We start from the raw sequence: 13,595 nt of genomic DNA, 5'->3' as shown, positions 1-13,595 counted from the left end.
AACCATCTACCCGTTTTAAAAGCAGTGTGTATATTTTATTAAGTCAAATTAATTACTTTATATTATAAAAATTTAGTAAATATTCAGGTGCATTTCCTTCTATGTTACAATGATCTCAAACAAGATTTGCTAATCTTTTATATCATATGTTCAATTGGACAAATGATTGAACAGACGATTGTTGCAGCATATCTTACTGCGCTTATTATCAGCAATATAAAGTAACACTTATTTTTCTTATATACATAAACTTGAGGCAAAAGTTTTAGAATTATCATCTCACCGCCAAGGAGGTTCTAACAACCTACAGAAATCAGCCATCTTTATAATGCACGCCATGTACATTCATATCAGTAACTGTGTGGTCTGCTATCTTGATGTAGTAACATTGCTCAAACATAATATTTCAGAGAAGTGTTCAAATGAAAAAGTCTAATCTTGTATTTGTTCAATAGCTTGATCTTTAAATTCGGAACTATACTGTAGTAGAAGTACATATTTAAAACGTAGCCGTTTCTGAAATAACTAGAAATAACACTTGCCTCTCGAAGATTTCTAGCAAACAACTTTTCACATTCTATATGATGTGCACAACAATGTCATCGGAACTTCAAGAACTGTATAGCGAGTTCCTCTTAGGCCGTGCACACTGCAGAAGGCGTTCACATAGGGGAGAAGTCCCAATGCACCAGCCTTGCCTTATTCAAACATATATATAATAAATTAGGAGATTTCCGGGGGTTGAACTCATGACAGCTGATACAGATAGACACTTAAGCATCCCGTCAAGCACAACCTTCTATCCTCTTTTGTCCAAGAAGTGAAGATGGTTCAACAACGAGTTTCTCTCTCGCAGATGTGAAGATTAAGACAGTTAATTTCTCATGTACTGTAATGCAGTGAGATATTGTTCTAGAAAGCTGAAACATGGGTATTTTCTTCATTGGCGCCTGAACCTGAAGATTTTAGACAGGCCTCAATATCTTTGCCATTTGAGTCTGTAAACTTGAGGTAGTTTTCGGTTTCTTTCATATCTGTGCTACCATTTCTTCGATGGTACCATTTTCGGACAGAGTTTGGCCTTTTGTCACTTATGGCAATGGCAATGTCATTCGGGAAAAGGTCTTTACGCACAAAAGCATGGAAAATTGTTGTCACGAGGAGGGCTGTCAGTGTGAATGTTGCAACGACACAAAGTATGATCGACAGTGACTTGGTTATAACATTTGACACTTCAAGTGAGTACCTAAGGGTTGCAATGGCAGCACCAGTCATTGGGAAAGTGTAGGCCCACCAAGCCAGTGAAAACCTATAAATAACGATGGAAATAAAGCTCAAAACCTCAGACAGCTATATTTTGAAGGAATCATAAATACCAAATACAGAATCCATATTGTGGAAAATACCTGAATCCTCGGCAGAAATTAACTCGAACAGCCTGCAGAAACAAAAAGAGGGATGGACTTTTAGCCAATAAATATTTGAACTGAACAAGTGAAACAGGACCGCAATCAACTTGATGAGTTTCCATATTTTTTTGAGCATCATTCTAGGATTAGTATCACAACTTTTTGTGCAAACAACACTAAAAGTAAATTTATTCATTACTAAACTGAATGTCATTCATACTAAACCTAAATATGATAGGAAACGTTTAGAAGCAACAGTCTGTGTTACTGAGAATTGAATTAATGAAATGTAGGTATATAAATAAAGATTTGTGGCTTATTTATGCAAAAGAACTAACCAGTGAGAAATAAAGGAACAGAGCGATAAAATAAGCAATCATTGACCCAAAATCGAATGATCCTTGTATTCTTGCCCATGCCATTGAAGCAACGCTAGGTGCAGCAACAAAAAGAAAGAACACGGGATGGAGTTCCTTTGGGAAGCCTCTGGTACAGTGTAACAAACAGGACTGTGTAGTGAGCCAGTCCAACCGCAAAAAAGAAAATCGGTCCTTCTTTTAACCCCAGTGTTGCACCCAATAGTGCCCCCACAAAATTCCCAACAACAGAAAGATGGTTTGATGGATTTGCTACCTTTGAAAGTCTTCTCTGTCCTCCTGACATCCACTGTCCGTATATCTTCAGCTCAAGGATTAAGATAGGCGTCATGAGGACATACCATAAAGCCTGATGCAGGTCTTTTGTCAAAGAAGGTGGAACTCCTAGAGCTAAGAACAACAAGGCTATCCACGGAGCAAAGAAGAAGTTGACACGTATTGGATGATAGTACTCACGACGAACAGCCTCAAAGTAGAATACAATCTTCAGAATGTAGGTGAAAGCCACCACGCTAAAGAACAACGGATAAGAACCATAGAATAATGTTTACTTTCGTGCTGATATGGAGAAATCCCATTGTGGTACTTGTGGCTAAATTTTTCCACATTATGGCTTGGCTGCTGACACCAAGGCATAAACCGAATGAAGAGATAGGGTAACGAAGAAGAAATGGCCACAGTTTATCGTCTGGAAGCAGTATTTCCTCTGAAGGCTGTAAGTTTGATGACAGTACATATAATATGAACATATTAGTATTTCAACAAAAAACCAGAACTAGATGAATATAATTTTTCCGGTGTGCAAAGGCACACTATTTGACAAATATATCTATAATTGTGTAAGTGACGCTTGAATGCACACAAATTAGTAAAAGGTAACAATTCCATACAAATGAAACTTTACTTTTTGATCCGTGTATAAAGGTTTTTAGTTTGACAAGTAGAAGCTAAATCTTGACATGCAAATTGTCACAAATACATTGAGAACATGAAGAACTTGTAAAAAAAAAGGTCATCAGAACATACCCTAAGAGTATCCAACTCCGGTCCTTCCAAGGCATCAAAATATCGGTGCACAGGTACATTCTCCATTTCAGTAGTTTTTTTAAGTGGTGTTCCTGTCTCATTTACCTTTCCACGCAAATTTGATAATTGTCTATCTAACTTTCCAGAAAAAGTTTTAAAAGAATTGTATCTTTTATCTGTAAGAGTCTTTCTCGTGGGGTTTCTGAGGGGGAGGTCAGGAGCTTTTCCACTTATAACTGCATCATTTAACTCAGAGCCTTTTGGTATCGGCTGTGAACGAAAGATTGGCTGTTTGATCTTTGGAATATCAGTAGAAAGTGGAGAATGTGAAACACCGCTGCTGGAAATTAATTCACAATCATCCCTAAAGAGAACTCTTTTCTTCCCCTCCAAGTGGTCTTCTATAGGAGAAGGCGGCATGCTGATGGAAATGGATCGTGTTCTCTGGTGGGACTCAAAATCACAGTTTTGGATCTCCGCTGCATCTATCTTGGTTTCCTAGTGCATTAAACATAAATAAATTATTTAAAATACAACGATCCTTTACTGGTTAAAAGTTAATAATAACTGTATTACATTATCCACATCCTTGCTATAGCCAATCTAAAAGATAGAAGAGTAATAATCTAACAGCTACAACGACATTACTAAGTAGTGAGATTGCTGGTAAATGACATGTACACTACAAGAAGTAACAAATAAACATAGGTTTAGTGAAATATTTACTGGGAAAGACTTTCCAAAGCAATATAGTTTTGGACTATAAACTCCAGAGTTAATTAAATGTTCAATAGCACATACGTCCGTGGTACTGCAGAGCTTAAATAACAGCTATCTTGGTATACATGTTTACATAGATAGTATATGACTAAAAACATAACAAAAAGTTGAATTTTAAAGACATTAACGAAGTTTCTTCCAAAGAGTCCAACATTATGAATTCATAATATCAGTTTTATACTTTTATCACTTCAAATCCTTTAAATTTGACAAAAAAGCCCTGTCCTCTTACCTACTTAATTTTGATCAACTTAAACTCACTAGTGTTCAAAGATCACATGCAAGACCCCAATCAAACAAGTTTGTTGTCGAAGCAGTTAAGGATTTAAGATAAGATTGATATAGAGATCAGGACACATACAGAAAACTGAAAGAAAAAAGACTGCAACACCAAAATATTCTTTTCCCAGGTCTATTTATGTTTTAGCAATGTGATGTTTGCTATTGCAGAAGCCTAATATGACAGACCTTAGAGAGCACAAAATTACGAAACATTAAAGTAATTAAGTTCCAATAAAATTTGAACTACCATTACAAAAGAAACAGAACAGGATCAGCAGCTAAACAGGAGCAAAGTGATTGTTGCTTGTCGGTCTTCTCGTTGGTTATAACTTGTAACTATGAAATGCATCATTCTATTGAATCATGAAGATTGAGAGATTTATAACCATCTTGCATCACTATCAGTGCAGAATAGAAAGTTTTATAAAACATGTAGAGACTAAAAGCTGATATATCTATGAAAAAAAATATGTAGCAAGCAAACATTTTTGGGAGTAAAAATGTTTTATTTGGAACAGCAACACAAATATGACAATCCAGATTAATATCTAAATCTAAGTATGCCAATAAATCAAAAAGCATGTGATTCACAGTATCAATTAAGAACAACAAAAATCTCGAAGAATTACATATTGACTTACCACGAGAGAAGGAAAGACTGTGTCCAAGTCAGTGTCTTTGTCCAAACTATCAAAGCATTCCAATTCATGAGTAGACAAATATTCAATGAGTGGTGGAAGTGGATCAGGGGAATCCTTCGTTTCCAAACTCAGGTTCCTGTTCTCTTCCATGCTGAAACGTATATACCTGCAGTTCAACATGTTCTCATACTTAATACTTGCAAATTACAGCAACTAGTAAAAACTTGTTGATACTTAGATTGAATGGAAATGAGAATTCCAATACGCGCATCAAGTCTTCTGTTCTTGTTCAGCTAGGATGTACTGCACAAAGTGTCCAAAATCGCAGAATGTGAGGCAATGATCTGTAGTCCCGACGGATGATCAAATATAGTCCCGACGGATGCCGACTTGACATCCACCGGGTGAGTAGCTTATGTAAAAATAAAATCTGTAGCACATTTATGCAAACAACTTTGTGTAGATTTTGTAGGAGCATATAAGTCATGTTGGCTACTAGTGGATATGCATAATAGGTTGATTAATTGTAAATATAAGATGTCTTGTAATTCTGTATAAGTGAAATGGAGTCAAGTGACAAATAGCTACCCGACGGATGATCAACAAAGCTACCCGACGGATGATCAACAAAGCTACCCGACGGATGAAGAGCATGTACCCGACGCATGATCAAATTCATATATCTGTTGACAGTGACAACACAGTCATATACGTTGGGTGTTTGCAAAAGAAATGTGGTAGCCTGTTAAGCAGGAATTTGAGAACAAAGAAGCGTTACCATTTCCATGCAATTGTGAAGATATTCAAAGAAGGCGGAATAGAGTAGTGAAGTAGCATGGAGTTAGACTAGATATGTTTTTTTTTATTATCTTGTCTTATTATCATGTAAACTTGGTGATATATAAACCAAGTGTAGCTAGTAGAACATTCAACTAAGCAAACACATTTCAAAAGAGAGATAAATAAAGTTGTACTTATCAAGAATTTCTCTGTAGTTTGTTTGTTCTACTTGTAAGCAGCTGTGAGCTATTTAAGCTTCACAGGGTTCTCATTCGATATATATATATATATATATATATCTGGTGGATATTTTCAAATCCACCAAAAAGTTTTAAAAGCCTTTGTTTTTATTACTTTGTGTTTTGATTTATATAACTACTTCATTCCGTAATCTGCAAATCAAACACTTATATATTTATCGAGTTATAACTGATTTTAAAATCTTGAAAAAGTAGCCAAAATTACATTCAACCCCCCTTCTGTAATTCTTATTGTATTGTTAGGGAATAACAGACTTTCAATTTAGTGACCATTTTGATATTTAACTCAAATGGAAAGGCATACGGACAATTCTCAATGGATCCAGCCTTATCTTCTTTATATAACAAGAAATCAGGAGATTGTGATTCCCAGGGATTGAGTCCATGGCATAGCTGATATAAAGTTACACTGACGATCCAATCAAGCACAACCTTTTAAGTTCCTCTTTCGTCCAAAATGTGAAAATTGTTGTCACGAGCAGGGCTGTCACTGCTGCGATGACACAGAGTATGATAGACACTGTCACACTAATTAGGGGTGAGCAACGGGTCAGAATCGAACCGAACCAAACCCGAATCGAAAGAACCGAGAACCGAAATAGGAATATTTTAAGAACCGAACTGGACCCGTTTATATGTAAGAACCGAACCGAAACCGAACCGTAAAATTCGGTTCGGTTCGGTTCTTAACCGAAAGAACCGAATTTATATTTTCATTTCATATTTATGTATTTTGCATATTATTTTGTATTCTAACTTTTTAAATTTTGACTAGTTTTGATTACGTATTAACGGTAACTTAGTAAAAGAAGATTTTTATTAGTGGCAGATCATTTTGAATTCAATTACTTTCTAATATTTAAGAAGAAAAATATTTATAAAAATATTCAAAACTCCATAAATATTTAAAGAAACGAGTAATACAATAAAAATCATATTTTTCTTAAAATTTATTAAAATATTATAAATAAGAAAACATAATATGTAATATATATACATATATTTATATATATTTTTGTATTTATTCATTTATATACGATTCGGTTCGGTTCTTACGGCTCTAGAATGTTAAGAACCGAACCGAACCAAGAACCAAAATTTCTAGAAAAATAAGAACCGAACCGGACCCCAATTAGGTAAGAACCGAACCGGAACCGCAATTTTTGATCGGTTCGATTCGGTTCTCGGTTCCGAACCAGGAAGTGCTCACTCTTAACAATAACTTAGTTATAACATTTGAGACTTCAAAGTGAATACAGCAATTAAATTTTAAGAAATAAACTAGCATAATAGCTCGTGGACGCACACGTCATTCTCTAGTAGTCATTAAAATATATATCGATTATCATTTTGAATGTGAGATGTTAAATAAAAAAATTATTTTGTAATGAAATTCCTGCGTTCTTAATCATGCAAGCTAAATGTGAAAGAAGTAGGATGACACCGGAAACTTAAAGTTGCAATTATCCATAACAACATACAATTACATTTATATATCTTTTACGAAAAGAAAAATAAATTTTAAAATGCAAAGTTCTAAAGTATGGATGTAGATAACATTATATCTTTTTATATTAAAAGGAAAACCATCTTTGTGGGCAATTCAGGATCCTTATAGTTTTTCAACTTCGTACCATAATCATTATTGTCGTCAATTTTCGTAAGTGGTAAACACTACAAGACACATGTGACATTGTATTTATCAAAGTGTTGGATAACAAAATATATTTATGATTTTAACTTGGAATGCACAGAGTTTCAGAATGATATTCTTGATATAATATTAAGTATTTTAATGATTTTTTCAGTGTGTTAAATATTAAACTAGTCACTGAAATGGAGCACATATATCATTTTGTTCACCGATTTCAATAAGTTATCATTTACAGTCACTTAAGGTGGTCTAATTATTAGTTTTTTCACCTTTTAAATTTTAAATTAAGTGTAAATATATTTAAAAATTAAAAAAATAAGAAAAAAATATGGCCATTAATATTATATACAAAGTTTTGTTCTTAGATTTTATCATGAAAAAAGACAAAAAAAGTTACTTTTATTTTTTAATAAAATTTATTACGAGTTTTATTAAAAAATAAAATGTATACTACTTAATAATTTATTTGAAGTGTAGTAAAATATCATTCGAAACATCTTATACCCAATGTTTTGACTTTTTATTGATGAAATATTTTTTAGTGTTTCGGCTTTTTTCTTTGCAGTCTTTGATGATTCTGATTATGATAGATATTTTGAGTAGATGCAATCTTTGAGTTAAAAATTTATCGATACTAATTGTAGTTTGTGTAGGTACAATATTTATAGGTGTACAGTAATTGAAACTTGTTGTATGTGGAATCGACAATGTCTTAGTCCAATTTTATTCCTATGGTATTAAAGTGTATGTACAATATTGTAATATTCATGGCGACGACGTGTAGTTAACTATATATATATATATGTCGCATGTGATATGTATTTGAGAATATCCTTATAATTTAACAACTTATAATATTCTCGTATGTTGGATGGTAAAAAGCGATCATATCCTTAATTTTCTATTCCATAACAAAACAACTCTCAAACATAATAAATAACAATTGATCAATTGTTTCAGGTACAAATTTACCAAACCTATATATTAATAGACTATGATATTCTTTGATCGTTAACAAAATTTAGCATCCTCCAAAATTTTATAGGTTAAAAAACAAAAAATATGTGATCCCTTTTTATCTCCACTTAAATATAACGAAAATATGTGATGAATTCTTATCTCCACTTAAATGTAACATCATTTACAATATTAAACTAAATACTCATTATTAATTTATGCACGAATGCATGTAATTTACGCCAAATGTATATGTTATGAGTTTTATTTACTTATGCAAGCAATGGGGTTAATACAGAGCGGCTATTTAAAGGAAACAAAAAATTACTTGCAAAAAACACTCCGACTTGATATAATCCATTCATCTTAATATTAATATTTTAATGTTTTAATTTTGCCAAAAACCCAAAATAATGAAAACTCGTCTCTCAAAGTTTTCTATGATACCTTAGAAAAAAAGTTGAGACAGTTTTTCAAATTATGTATCATGCCAAATTCATAATTAAACTTTTTAAATTTCAATAAATTTAGAATTATATAAAATCATAAGTAATTTTGTGATCGTTATTAAAAAAATCATGTTTTTGTGATATTTCCCCAGGTCTGCTTATCTTTTTTTCTTGTTTGGATATTTAATTGTTTATACGTTTTTGAAGTAAATAAAAATTTGACATCCATTATTGATAATACTCAAAAAAAAATTAAATACAAAATTCAAGACGAGATAAGAACAAAAGGACCTTAGAACCAATTAGTAAATGTTTACGTTCTAAACTTATAAATAAATTTTGATATTTTCCCGAAACACTTCGCATCCCTTCAAGCACAACATTTTTCTTCTTTTGTCCTTGATCTGAAAATTATTAGACACCGAGTTATCTCTAGTAACTACGAAGATTTGACAACCTAATTTTCTCGTAGTAATAAGATATTGTTCTAGAAGGCGAAAACATGTGTATTTTCTTTGTTGGCGCCACGACCAAAAGATTTTACACAAGCCTCAATATCTTTGTTATTCGGGCCTGTAAACTTAATTTTCGCTTTCTTTTATATCACTGCTACCACATCTTCAATGGTACCATTTTAGAATTTCCCATATCCTAACAATTCAGTATAGTCACATCGGACCGACCCACGTTACATAATTTTTAGATTTAAAAATAGTTTACTGAGCATCATGTTTATTGATTTTACTTTTTTTAATTTTAGAAACCTTTAATGATCAAACTAAATATATGGATAAAAGTTGTTTTTTAATTTAAAAATAACTTTGAATTAATCTCATTATAATTTATAATGATTGAAATAAATTCATCGTCAAAAATATATTACTATATACTGAACATCAATTATGAAAGGTGAGTGATATCGATAAAACAATACTCCTCCCTCCAACGATAGGAGGATATTAATTAATTTGGAAGGGATACGTGGAGGCCCCCCCAATATTAATTTAATTTAAATATCACTTTCTCCAAAATCTTATAATATGTTTTAAAAAAAATATTTGATCAGCAGTCATCTCCAACTTAAATGTAATTTTATAATTTTAAACTTGATACTCACAACTTAGTTATGCGCAAATACACGTGATTTTTACATAAATGTATTTACTGTGAGTAGTAATTAACTTCGGCATATCAACGGGGTTAATATATGAACAAAATAACTACAAAATTCCAACATTTTTCATAAACAAATCTCATGTTAATACAGAACAACTCTGTTATAATAAAGAAACAAGGGGCATCAAAATTAGTGGGACGGTCAACGAAGTGTTGGTGGACCGGTTGACCTCTTATGCCTCCTTACGAGATATCAAGGGTTCGACTAATGTGTGTGCGTGTGTAATCAGGAAAAAAAATTAGTGAAACTAGAGTACATTTAAATATTTGCACTTACTATGGACAATGTGTTATTACTTGAAAGCTTTTTGTTTTTGCTAAAGTATGATTAGTTGAACCTTTCTTGTTCGCATAAATATATAGTAAAATGAATATTCAAGCAAGAAACTGAAGGATCAGAGACTGTAGAACAACTTATAAATCCTGTACTCGAGTATAGAACTGGAACATAGTTCAACCAGTTAGAGAAAATTATGTACCAACAAGTCACAACTCACTCAAGTATATAAGTACAGACTACTGGACACTGCTGTTGGGATCCGAAGGCATAAAACTGCAGCGGATAAACGTAAATAAAACAAAAATTTAGAAACTCAAAAACAGGATCCATGTATAATTATGGGCAGATTATGGAGATAACGAATCATACCTTTCAAGAGATTAACTTTCACGAACTCAACGGAGATCCTAGCTATCACGCTTTGTGTCTACCGCTCGGAGAAACACCTCTATGGTATCCACACGAGCACCTTCAAGAACGTCTCACGAACTTGACTACGGAATGGATGTACTAGCCTCCTTCTTGACGATCTGAATTACCTCTGCCTCTCTTTGCTGCTAGGGTTTTCTTAAAAATGTACAAGCCTCTTTAACCTCTCATTATGTATTTATAATGACTGATTAAAAAGGCCCATAATAGCAAAGCCCAACCCTAGTAGGTATTGGATTAAATAATAAAAATGAATTTCTATTATTTAATTAATAACTAAGTTATACTTAATTATTATGGGCAAAAACATTCCTTTTAATTCGAATTTATATTATCTCAATTAAGTCTTACTTAATTATAATAAAATTCAAATAATCATCAATTAATTTAAATCCATAATTTAAATTAACTATTCCATTAAGTGCTTTATTTGTGCGACCCTATAGGCTATTATTTAATTGGCAATAATTTTATTCTCTAATAAAATTATAAACAATGAGCGGTATCTAGTAATACATCATTGTTACCCAATTAAACAATAATTAAATCGTGATTAGATAAAACCTTTTGTGATTAATGTTTTTCGTGTAATATAATCCTTTTAACCATACATATTATAGATTAAACTCGAGGCATGTATTTAGTCATCCTCTTCAACATTTAATCCGAGTTTACTTGATCCATGAGTAGATTATCGAGATAAATCATTATTTGAGCATGGCCATGCTTTTATAATCTCACTCAATCAAGAGGCCAATAATATCTCTCCTAATTATAGGAGGGTTAAATCCTTTATCTATCATTCATATTTCTCATACGACTCATGATATACCCGATGTCCACTTTTATCATCACTCGATCAAAAGTAACTTTTAATGTAGTCAAAGTATATTAATCCTCGTATAGAAATATAATGATTTCAAGTCAAAGGATCGTTACACCATTATCACTGTGAGTCTTTCTTATGACTTTATTAAACATGAAGAATCTCACTGTGGGTCTGTCCAGTACCATGTACTCTCACATGTACCTATGTATTGACTTTAGTATCCCCATACTTATAACCAATGAGATGTGATTATCTTGTCAAATAACATACTAGTCTATCTATGTATTATTATTGTCCTATATAATACTACTCGACTAGGGACCTTTAAGAATATGATATATTATATAATCTCAAGTTCAAGTCATGTACTTAAACTATACAATTTGTATCATGATTCTAAGAACATTTATTATGCTAACAAAATATCGCAGTAATTAAGGTCATAATAAATACATTTATTGAATGATCAACTGACATAAAGAAAAAAGAATAATGTATTGCCTCTGGGGCACCTACACTAACAATCTCCCACTTGCACTAGAGCCAATCACCCATATATCTAATACCCATGGAACTAGTGTGACCATCGTGCTTCTGCTGCGACAAGCCTTTGGTCAGTGGGTCTGCAATGTTATCATTTGTGTGCACTTTACATATATGTATATCACCCCTTTCATTAATCTCTCGAATAAGGTGAAATCTCCTGAGTATATGTTTAGCCCGGGAGTGTGATCTAGGTTCTTTAGCCTGTGCAATGGCTCCATTATTATCGCAGTATAGATCAATGGGATCTGCGATCGATGGAACCACTCCCAAATCAGAAATGAACTTTCGAATCCAAACGGCCTCCTTAGCTGCTTCACAAGCTATAATGTACTCAGCCTCCATTGTAGAATCAGCTATTGTTTCTTGCTTTGAACTCTTCCAGCTTACAGCACCTCCGTTTAGACAAAACACAAAACCAAACTGTGATACAGTATCATCTCTGTCTGTTTGGAAACTTGTATCGGTGTAACCTTTTACAACGAGTTTCTCTTCTCCTCCATACACCAAGAATGAATCTTTAGTTCTTTTCAAGTACTTAAGAATATTCTTAACTGCCGTCCAGTGACCTTCACCCGGATTAGACTGGTATCTGCTCGTCATGCTCAAAGCATACGAGACATCTGGGCGAGTACATACCACTGCATACATGATAGATTCAATTGCTGAAGCATATGGAACTTTATTCATGTGGTCCTTCTCATCCAATGATTTCGGACACTGGTCCTTAGAGATCGTTATCCCTTGAGACACGGGACATATCCCCTTTTTGCATTTTGCATTTCAAAACGATGCAAAACCTTATCAATGTATGTGTTCAGACTTAGACCGATCATCCTTCTAGATCTTTCTCTATAGATCCTCATTCCTAGAATGTTGGATGCCTCTCCTAAGTCTTTAATGGAGAAATTGCTCCCTAACTAAGTCTTAACAGCCTTTAGAGAAGGTATGTCATTCCCCATTAGTAGTATATCATCAACATATAGTACTATGAATGCCACATAGCTCCCACTAACCTTCTTGTAAACACACGGTTCATCTTCGTTTTGAACAAAGCCATACTCTGTGACTATTTCATCAAAATGGATATTCCATCTCCTAGAGGATTGCTTCAATCCATAAATGGATCGACGCAATTTACATACCTTGCCAGCATTCCTTGGATCGACAAAACTCTCAGGTTGTGTCATGTACACATCCTCTTCAACGCTTCCATTAAGGAAGGCTGTTTTGACATCCATTTGCCAGATTTCATAATCATGGAATGCTGCAATGGCAAGTAAAATCCTTATAGACTTGACCATAGCCACTGGTGAGAAAGTTTCATCATAGTCAATACCATGAATTTATTTGAAACCTTTTGCAATCAGCCTAGCTTTATAGGTCTGAACATTTCCATCCATGCCCTTTTTCTTCTTAAAAACCCATTTGCACCCTATGGGTTTTACCCCTTCAGGTGGATCAACCAAAGTCCATTCTTGGTTTTCATACATGGAATCTATCTCGGATTTCATGGCTTCAAGCCATCTCTTAGAGTCTGGACTGTTCATAGCATCTTGGTATGTGAGAGTCTCATCTTCATCTATGAGCATCAAATCACCACACTGAGTCATGAGAAATCCATATCTCTCTGGCTCATGGCGAAATCTACCAGATCTACGAACAACCTGTGTTTGTTGAGCATTATCATTATTCTGCTCTTGTTCCACTTCAGGGTCAATGC

At 33.4% G+C, this 13,595-nt stretch overlaps 1 pseudogene; it reads right to left on the bottom strand.

The window, feature by feature from the left end:
* Window positions 1-495: 495 nt before the first annotated feature.
* On the bottom strand, window positions 496-4,665 carry LOC141702012 (S-type anion channel SLAH2-like; annotated as a pseudogene).
* Window positions 4,666-13,595: the final 8,930 nt, after the last annotated feature.

Source organism: Apium graveolens, unplaced genomic scaffold (genome assembly GCF_009905375.1).
Source record: "Apium graveolens cultivar Ventura unplaced genomic scaffold, ASM990537v1 ctg4522, whole genome shotgun sequence".
NCBI lineage: Eukaryota > Viridiplantae > Streptophyta > Magnoliopsida > Apiales > Apiaceae > Apium > Apium graveolens.
The sequence above is the reverse complement of the archived record's forward strand: the minus strand, read 5'-3'. Positions and strand labels throughout refer to the sequence as shown.